This window comes from Erythranthe guttata, chromosome 13, assembly GCF_056151865.1.
Source record: "Erythranthe guttata isolate IM_541 chromosome 13, IM_541, whole genome shotgun sequence".
In the NCBI taxonomy this organism is placed as follows: Eukaryota; Viridiplantae; Streptophyta; class Magnoliopsida; order Lamiales; family Phrymaceae; genus Erythranthe; species Erythranthe guttata.
This window is the reverse complement of record NC_142545.1, coordinates 8,467,172-8,476,710: the sequence shown is the minus strand read 5'-3', so window position 1 is coordinate 8,476,710 and position 9,539 is coordinate 8,467,172.

Sequence of the window (9,539 nt, the reverse complement as noted above, 5' to 3'; positions counted from 1 at the left end):
TTAATCCATAAAAAAATCCACGTAAACGTAAACGTTGAGTGTTATTTCTACACTCCAGTGTATCATTTGTATCTAGTGTGTTCTTGCTGTTGTTTGGTTATGCGTATTAAAGTCCAGGTGTTGTATTTCGTGTTTTTAAGAACGTTGTTGTGAATGCACTTTTGCGCATGTTTTTTTACATGTACGTTTGTGCATGTCCATTTGAGCGAGTGTGTTTGTGCATGTTTGTCGATTTGTATTATTATCCTAGGATTGTAGTTTGTGTTTTCATGAACCTTTTTGCGAATGCAGCTTTGCGTGAGTACTTTTGTGCATGATTTTGTACTTTTACTTATGTGCTTATCTTTTGTAGCGAGTGTTTTTGTGCACGTTTCTTGATGCGCATTCGTGTCCTCGAACTGTAGCGGGTATTTACATGATCGCTTTTGGAATCCAATTTTGACCATGTTCGAGTCCGAATTTGGAAATTTGACATTAGACAGGAATTTTAGCCAGCTGAAATAGCTTTCTAATGCCGCGGGAACCAGTTTATTTGGAGTCCGGATGAGAAAGTTATGCTCGACTTCGTGGACACTACCGAAGATGTTGTGGGATCCTCTCTTCTAATTTCATTTTATTTTCCTAATTGCAACTCTTTTCTTACTCTTTGATCATTTTTGCTTCGTGGACAACTCATTATCAATTTGTACCTATAGAATACTAAATCCACCAATGAAAAGAGAAATATAAATTAATCCATAAAAAAATCCACGTAAACGTAAATGTTGAGTGTTATTTCTACACTCCACTGTATCTTTTGTATCTAGTGTTCTTGCTGTTGTTTGGTTATGCGTATTAAAGTCCTAGTGTTGTATTTCGTGTTTTTAAGAACTTTGTTGCGAATGCACTTTTAAACATGTTTTTTTACATGTACGTTTGTGCATGTCCATTTGAGCGAGTGTGTTTGTGCATGTTTGTTGATTTGTATTAATGTCCTAGGATTGTAGTTTGTGTTTTCATGAACCTTTTTGCGAATGCAGTTTTGCGTGAGTACTTTTGTGCATGATTTTGTACTTTTACTTATGTGCTTATCTTTTGTAGCGAGTGTTTTTGTGCACGTTTCTTGATGCGCATTCGTGTCCTCGAACTGTAGCGGGTATTTTCATGATCGCTTTTGGAATCCAATTTTGACCATGTTCGAGTCCGAATTTGGAAATTTGACATTAGACAGGAATTGTTGCCAGCTGAAATAGCTTTCTAATGCCGCCGGAACCAGTTAACTTGGGTTCCGGATGAGAAAGTTATGCTCGACTTCGTGGACACTACCGAAGATGTTGAGGGATCCTCTCTTCTAATTTGATTTTATTTTCCTAATTGCAACTCTTTTCTTACTCTTTGATCATTTTTTCTTCATGGACACCTCATTATCAATTTGCACCTATAGAATACTAAATCCACCAATTAAAACAGAAATATAAATTTAATCCATAAAAAAATCCACGTAAACGTAAACGTTGAGTGTTATTTCTACACTCCGCTGTATCTTTTGTATCTAGTGTTCTTGCTGTTGTTTGGTTATGCGTATTAAAGTCCTAGTGTTGTATTTCGTGTTTTTAAGAACGTTGTTGCGAATGCACTTTTGCGCATGTTTTTTAACATGTACGTTTGTGCATGTCCTCTTGAGCGAGTGTGTTTGTGCATGTTTGTTGATTTGTATTAATGTCCTAGGATTGTAGTTTGTGTTTTCATGAACCTTTTTGCGAATGCACTTTTGCGTGAGTACTTTTGTGCATGATTTTGTACTTTTACTTATGTGCGTGTCTTTTGTAGCGAGTGTTTTTGTAAACGTTTCTTGATGCGCATTCGTGTCCTCGAACTGTAGCGGGTATTTTCATGATCGCTTCTGGAATCCAATTTTGACCATGTTCGAGTCCGAATTTGGAAATTTAACATTAGACAGGAATTGTAGCCAGCTGAAATAGCTTTCTAATACCGCCAGAACCAGTTGATTTGGAGTCCGGATGAGAAAGTTATGCTCGACTTCGTGGACACTACCGAAGATGTTGAGGGATCCTCTCTTCTAATTTGATTTTATTTTCCTAATTGCAACTCTTTTCTTACTCTTTGATCATTTTTGCTTCATGGACACCTCATTATAAATTTGTACCTATATAATACTAAATCCACCAATTAAAACAGAAATATAAATTTAATCCATAAAAAAATCCTCGTAAACGTAAACGTTGAGTGTTATTTCTACACTCCGCTGTATCTTTTGTATCTAGTGTTCTTGCTGTTGTTTGGTTATGCGTATTAAAGTCCTAGTGTTGTATTTCGTGTTTTTAAGAACGTTGTTGCGAATGCACTTTTGCGCATGTTTTTCTACATGTACGTTTGTGCATGTCCTCTTGAGCGAGTGTGTTTGTGCATGTTTGTTGATTTGTATTAATGTCCTACGATTGTAGTTTGTGTTTTCATGAACCTTTTTGCGAATGCACTTTTGCGTGAGAACTTTTGTGCATGATTTTGTACTTTTACTTATGTGCGTGTATTTTTTAGCGAGTTATTTTGTAAACGTTTCTTGATGCGCATTCGTGTCCTCGAACTGTAGCGGGTATTTTCATGATCGCTTTTGGAATCCAATTTTGACCATGTTCGAGTTCGAATTTGGAAATTTGACATTAGACAGGAATTGTAGCCAGCTGAAATAGCTTTCTAATGCCGCCGGAACTAGTTATGTCAGAGCATAACTTTCTCATCCGGACGCCATTAGAAAGCTATTTCAGCTTGCCACAATTCCTGTCTAATGTCAAATTTCCAAATTCGGACTCGAACATGGTCAAAATTGGATTCCAAAAGCGATCATGAAAATACCCGCTACAGTTCGAGGACACAAATGCGCATCAAGAAACGTGCACAAAAACACTCGCTACAAAAGATACGCACATAAGTAAAAGTACAAAATCATGCACAAAAGTACTCACGCAAAAGTGCATTCGCAAAAAGGTTCATGAAAACACAAACTACAATCCTAGGACATTAATACAAATCAACAAACATGCACAAACACACTCGCTCAAATGGACATGCACAAACGTACATGTAAAAAAACATGCGCAAAAGTGCTTTCGCAACAATGTTCTTAAAAACACGAAATAAAACACTAGGACTTTAATACGCATAACCAAACAACAACAAGAACACTAGATACAAAAGATACAGTGGAGTGTAGAAATAACACTCAACGTTTACGTTTACGTGGATTTTTTTATGGATTAAATTTATATATCTGTTTTAATTGGTGGATTTAGTATTCTATAGGTACAAATTGATAATGAGGTGTCCATGATGCAAAAATGATCAAAGAGTAAGAAAAGAGTTGCAATTAGGAAAATAATATCAAATTAGAAGAGAGGATCCCTCAAGATCTTCGGTAGTGTCCACGAAGTCGAGCATAACTTTCTCATCCGGACGCCAAATCAACTGGTTCCGGCGGCATGAGAAACCTATTTCAGCTGGCTACAATTCCTGTCTAATGTCAAATTTCCAAATTCGGACTCGAACATGGTCAAAATTGGATTCCAAAAGCGATCATGAAAATACCCGCTACATTTTAAGGACACGAATGGGCATCAAGAAACGTTTACAAAAAACACTCGCTACAAAAGACACGCACATAAGTAAAAGTACAAAATCATGCACAAAATTACTCACGCAAAAGTGCATTCGCAAAAAGGTTCATGAAAACACAAGCTACAATCCTAGGACATTAATACAAATCAACAAACATGCACAAACACACTCGCTCAAATGGACATGCACAAACGTACATGTAAAAAAACATGCGCAAAAGTGCATTCGCAACAACGTTCTTAAAAACACGAAATACAACACTAGGACTTTAATACGCATAACCAAACAACAGCAAGAACACTAGATACAAAAGATACAGTGGAGTGTAGAAATAACTCTCAACGTTTACGTTTACGTGGATTTTTTTATGGATTAAATTTATATTTCTGTTGTACTTGGTGGATTTAGTATTCTATAGGTACATATTGATAATGAGGTGTCCATGATGCAAAAATGATCAAAGAGTAAGAAAAGAGTTGCAATTAGGAAAATAAAATCAAATTAGAAGAGTGGATTCCTCAAGATCTTCGGTAGTGTCCACGAAGTCGAGCATAACTTTCTCATCCGGACGCCAAATCAACTAGTTCCGGCGGCATTAGAAACCTATTTCAGCTGGCAACAATTCCTGTCTAATGTCAAATTTCTAAATTCGGACTCGATCATGGTCAAAATTAGATTCCAAAAGTGATCATGAAAATACCCACTATAGTTCGTGGACACGAATGCGCATCAAGAAACGTTTACAAAAAACACTCGCTACAAATGACACGCACATAAGTAAAAGTACAAAATCATGCACAAAATTACTCACGCAAAAGTGCATTCGCAAAAAGGTTCATGAAAACACAAACTACAATCCTAGGACATTAATACAAATCAACAAACATGCACAAACACACTCGCTCAAATGGACATACACAAACGTACATGTAAAAAAACATGCGCAAAAGTGCATTCGCAACAACGTTCTTAAAAACACGAAATACAACACTAGGACTTTAATACGCATAACCAAACAACAACAAGAACACTAGATACAAAAGATACAGTGGAGTGTAGAAATAACACTCAACGTTTACGTTTACGTGGATTTTTTTATGGATTAAATTTATATTTCTGATGTAATTGGTGGATTTAGTATTCTATAGGTACAAATTGATAATGAGGTGTCCATGATGCAAAAATGATCAAAGAGTAAGAAAAGAGTTGCAATTAGGAAAATAAAATCAAATTAGAAGAGAGGATCCCTCAAGATCTGTAGTGTCCACGAAGTCGAGCATAACTTTCTCATCCGGATGCCAAATCAACTGGTTCCGGCGGCATTAGAAACCTATTTCAACTGGCTTCAATTCCTGTCTAATGTCAAATTTCCAAATTCGGACTCGAACATGGTCAAAATTGGATTCCAAAAGCGATCATGAAAATACCCGCTACAGTTCGAGGACACGAATGCGCATTAAGAAACGTTTACAAAAAACACTCGCTACAAAAGACACGCACATAAGTAAAAGTAAAAAATCATGCACAAAAGTACTCACGCAAAAGTGCATTCGCAAAAAGGTTCATGAAAACACAAACTACAATCCTAGGACATTAATACAAATCAACAAACATGCACAAACACACTCGCTCAAAAGGACATGCACAAACGTACATGTAAAAAAACATGCGCAAAAGTGCATTCGCAACAACGTTCTTAAAAACACGAAATACAACACTAGGACTTTAATACGCATAACCAAACAACAGCAAGAACACTAGATACAAAAGATACAGTGGAGTGTAGAAATAACACTCAACGTTTACGTTTACGTGGATTTTTTTATGTATTAAATTTATATTTCTGTTTTAATTGGTGGATTAAGTATTCTATAGGTACAAATTGATAATGAGGTGTCCATGATCCAAAAATGATCAAAGAGTCAGAAAAGAGTTGCAATTAGGAAAATAAAATCAAATTAGAAGAGAGGATCCCCCAACATCTTCGGTAGTGTCCACGTAGTCGAGCATAACTTTCTCATCCGGACTCCAAATCAACTGGTTCCGGCGGCATTAGAAAGCTATTTCAGCTGGGTACAATTCCTGTCTATTGTCAAATTTCCAAATTCGGACTCGAACATGGTCAAAATTGGATTCCAGAAGCGATCATGAAAACACCCGCTACAGTTCGAGGACACGAATGCGCATCATGAAACGTGCACAAAAACACTCGCTACAACAGATACGCACATAAGTAAAAGTACAAAATCATGCACAAAAGTACTCACGCAAAAGTGCATTCGCAAAAAGGTTCATGAAAACACAAACTACAATCCTAGGACATTAATACAAATCAACAAACATGCACAAACACACTCGCTCAAATGGACATGCACAAACGTACATGTAAAAAAACATGCGCAAAAGTGCATTCGCTACAACATTCTTAAAAACACGAAATACAACACTAGGACTTTAATACGCATAACCAAACAACAGCAAGAACACTAGATACAAAAGATACAGTGGAGTGTAGAAATAACACTCAACGTTTACGTTTACGTGGATTTTTTTATGGATTAAATTTATATTTTCTGTTGTAATTGGTGGATTTAGTATTCTATAGGTACAAATTGATAATGAGGTGTCCATGATGCAAAAATGATCAAAGAGTAAGAAAAGAGTTGCAATTAGGAAAATAAAATAAAATTAGAAGAGAGGATCCCTCAAGATCTTCGGTGGTGTCCACGAAGTCGAGCATAACTTTCTCATCCGGATGCCAAATCAACTGGTTACGGCGGCATTAGAAACCTATTTCAGCTGGCTTCAATTCATGTCTAATGTCAAATTTCCAAATTCGGACTCGAACATGGTCAAAATTGGATTCCAAAAGCGATCATGAAAACACCCGCTACAGTTCGAGGACACGAATGCGCATCAAGAAACGTTTACAAAAAACACTCGCTACAAAAGACACGCACATAAGTAAACGTACAAAATCATGCACAAAAGTACTCACGCAAAAGTGCATTCGCAAAAAGGTTCATGAAAACACAAACTACAATCCTAGGACATTAATACAAATCAACAAACATGCACAAACACACTCGCTCAAAAGGACATGCACAAACGTACATGTAAAAAAACATGCGCAAAAGTGCATTCGCAACAACGTTCTTAAAAACACGAAATACAACACTAGGACTTTAATACGCATAACCAAACAACAGCAAGAACACTAGATACAAAAGATACAGTGGAGTGTACAAATAACACTCAACGTTTACGTTTACGTGGATTTTTTTATGGATTAAATTTATATTTCTTTTTTAATTGGTGGAATAAGTATTCTATAGGTCAAAATTGATAATGAGGTGTCCATGATCCAAAAATGATCAAAGAGTAAGAAAAGAGTTGCAATTAGGAAAATAAAATCAAATTAGAAGAGAGGATCCCTCAACATCTTCGGTAGTGTCCACGAAGTCGAGCATAACTTTCTCATCCGGACTCCAAATCAACTGGTTCCGGCGGCATTAGAAACCTATTTCAGCTGGCTTCAATTCCTGTCTAATGTCAAATTTCAAAATTCGGACTCGAACATGGTCAAAATTGGATTCCAAAAGCGATCATGAAAATACCCGCTACAGTTCGAGGACACGAATGCGCATCATGAAACGTGCACAAAAAACACTCGCTACAAAAGACACGCACATAAGTAAAAGTACAAAATCATGCACAAACGTACTCACGCAAAAGTGCATTCGCAAAAAGGTTCATGAAAACACAACCTACAATCCTAGGACATTAATACAAATCAACAAACATGCACAAACACACTCGCTCAAATGGACATGCACAAACGTACATGTAAAAAAACATGCGCAAAAGTGCATTCGCAACAACGTTCTTAAAAACACGAAATACAACACTAGGACTTTAATACGCATAACCAAACAACAGCAAGAACACTAGATACAAAAGATACAGTGGAGTGTAGAAATAACACTCAACGTTTACGTTTACGTGGATTTTTTTATGGATTAAATTTATATTTCTGTTGTAATTGGTGGATTTAGTATTCTATAGGTACATATTGATAATGAGGTGTCCATGATGCAAAAATGATCAAAGAGTAAGAAAAGAGTTGCAATTAGGAAAATAAAATCAAATTAGAAGAGAGGATCCCTCAAGATCTTCGGTAGTGTCCACGAAGTCGAGCATAACTTTCTCATCCAGACTCCAAATCAACTAGTTCCGGCGGCATTAGAAACCTATTTCAGCTGGCAACAATTCCTGTCTAATGTCAAATTTCTAAATTCGGACTCGATCATGGTCAAAATTAGATTCCAAAAGTGATCATGAAAACACCCACTATAGTTCGAGGACACGAATGCGCATCAAGAAACGTTTACAAAAAACACTCGCTACAAATGACACGCACATAAGTAAAACTACAAAATCATGCACAAAATTACTCACGCAAAAGTGCATTCGCAAAAAGGTTCATGAAAACACAACCTACAATCCTAGGACATTAGTACAAATCAACAAACATGCACAAACACACTCGCTCAAATGGACATGCACAAACGTACATGTAAAAAAACATGCGCAAAAGTGCATTCGCAACAACGTTCTTAAAAACACGAAATACAACACTAGGACTTTAATACGCATAACCAAACAACAGCAAGAACACTAGATACAAAAGATACAGTGGAGTGTAGAAATAACACTCAACGTTTACGTTTACGTGGATTTTTTTATGTATTAAATTTATATTTCTGTTTTAATTGGTGGATTTAGTATTCTATAGGTACAAATTGATAATGAGGTGTCCATGATCCAAAAATGATCAAAGAGTCAGAAAAGAGTTGCAATTAGGAAAATAAAATCAAATTAGAAGAGAGGATCCCCCAACATCTTCGGTAGTGTCCACGTAGTCGAGCATAACTTTCTCATCCGGATGCCAAATCAACTGGTTCCGGCGGCATTAGAAAGCTATTTCAGCTGGGTACAATTCCTGTCTAATGTCAAATTTCCAAATTCGGACTCGAACATGGTCAAAATTGGATTCCAAAAGCGATCATGAAAACACCCGCTACAGTTCGAGGACACGAATGCGCATCATGAAACGTGCACAAAAACACTCGCTACAACAGATACGCACATAAGTAAAAGTACAAAATCATGCACAAAAGTACTCACGCAAAAGTGCATTCGCAAAAAGGTTCATGAAAACACAAACTACAATCCTAGGACATTAATACAAATCAACAAACATGCACAAACACACTCGCTCAAATGGACATGCACAAACGTACATGTAAAAAAACATGCGCAAAAGTGCATTCGCTACAACGTTCTTAAAAACACGAAATACAACACTAGGACTTTAATACGCATAACCAAACAACAGCAAGAACACTAGATACAAAAGATACAGTGGAGTGTAGAAATAACACTCAACGTTTACGTTTACGTGGATTTTTTTATGGATTAAATTTATATTTTCTGTTGTAATTGGTGGATTTAGTATTCTATAGGTACAAATTGATAATGAGGTGTCCATGATGCAAAAATGATCAAAGAGTAAGAAAAGAGTTGCAATTAGGAAAATAAAATCAAATTAGAAGAGAGGATCCCTCAAGATCTTCGGTGGTGTCCACGAAGTCGAGCATAACTTTCTCATCCGGATGCCAAATCAACTGGTTACGGCGGCATTAGAAACCTATTTCAGCTGGCTTCAATTCATGTCTAATGTCAAATTTCCAAATTCGGACTCGAACATGGTCAAAATTGGATTCCAAAAGCGATCATGAAAACACCCGCTACAGTTCGAGGACACGAATGCGCATCAAGAAACGTTTACAAAAAACACTCGCTACAAAAGACACGCACATAAGTAAACGTACAAAATCATGCACAAAAGTACTCACGCAAAAGTG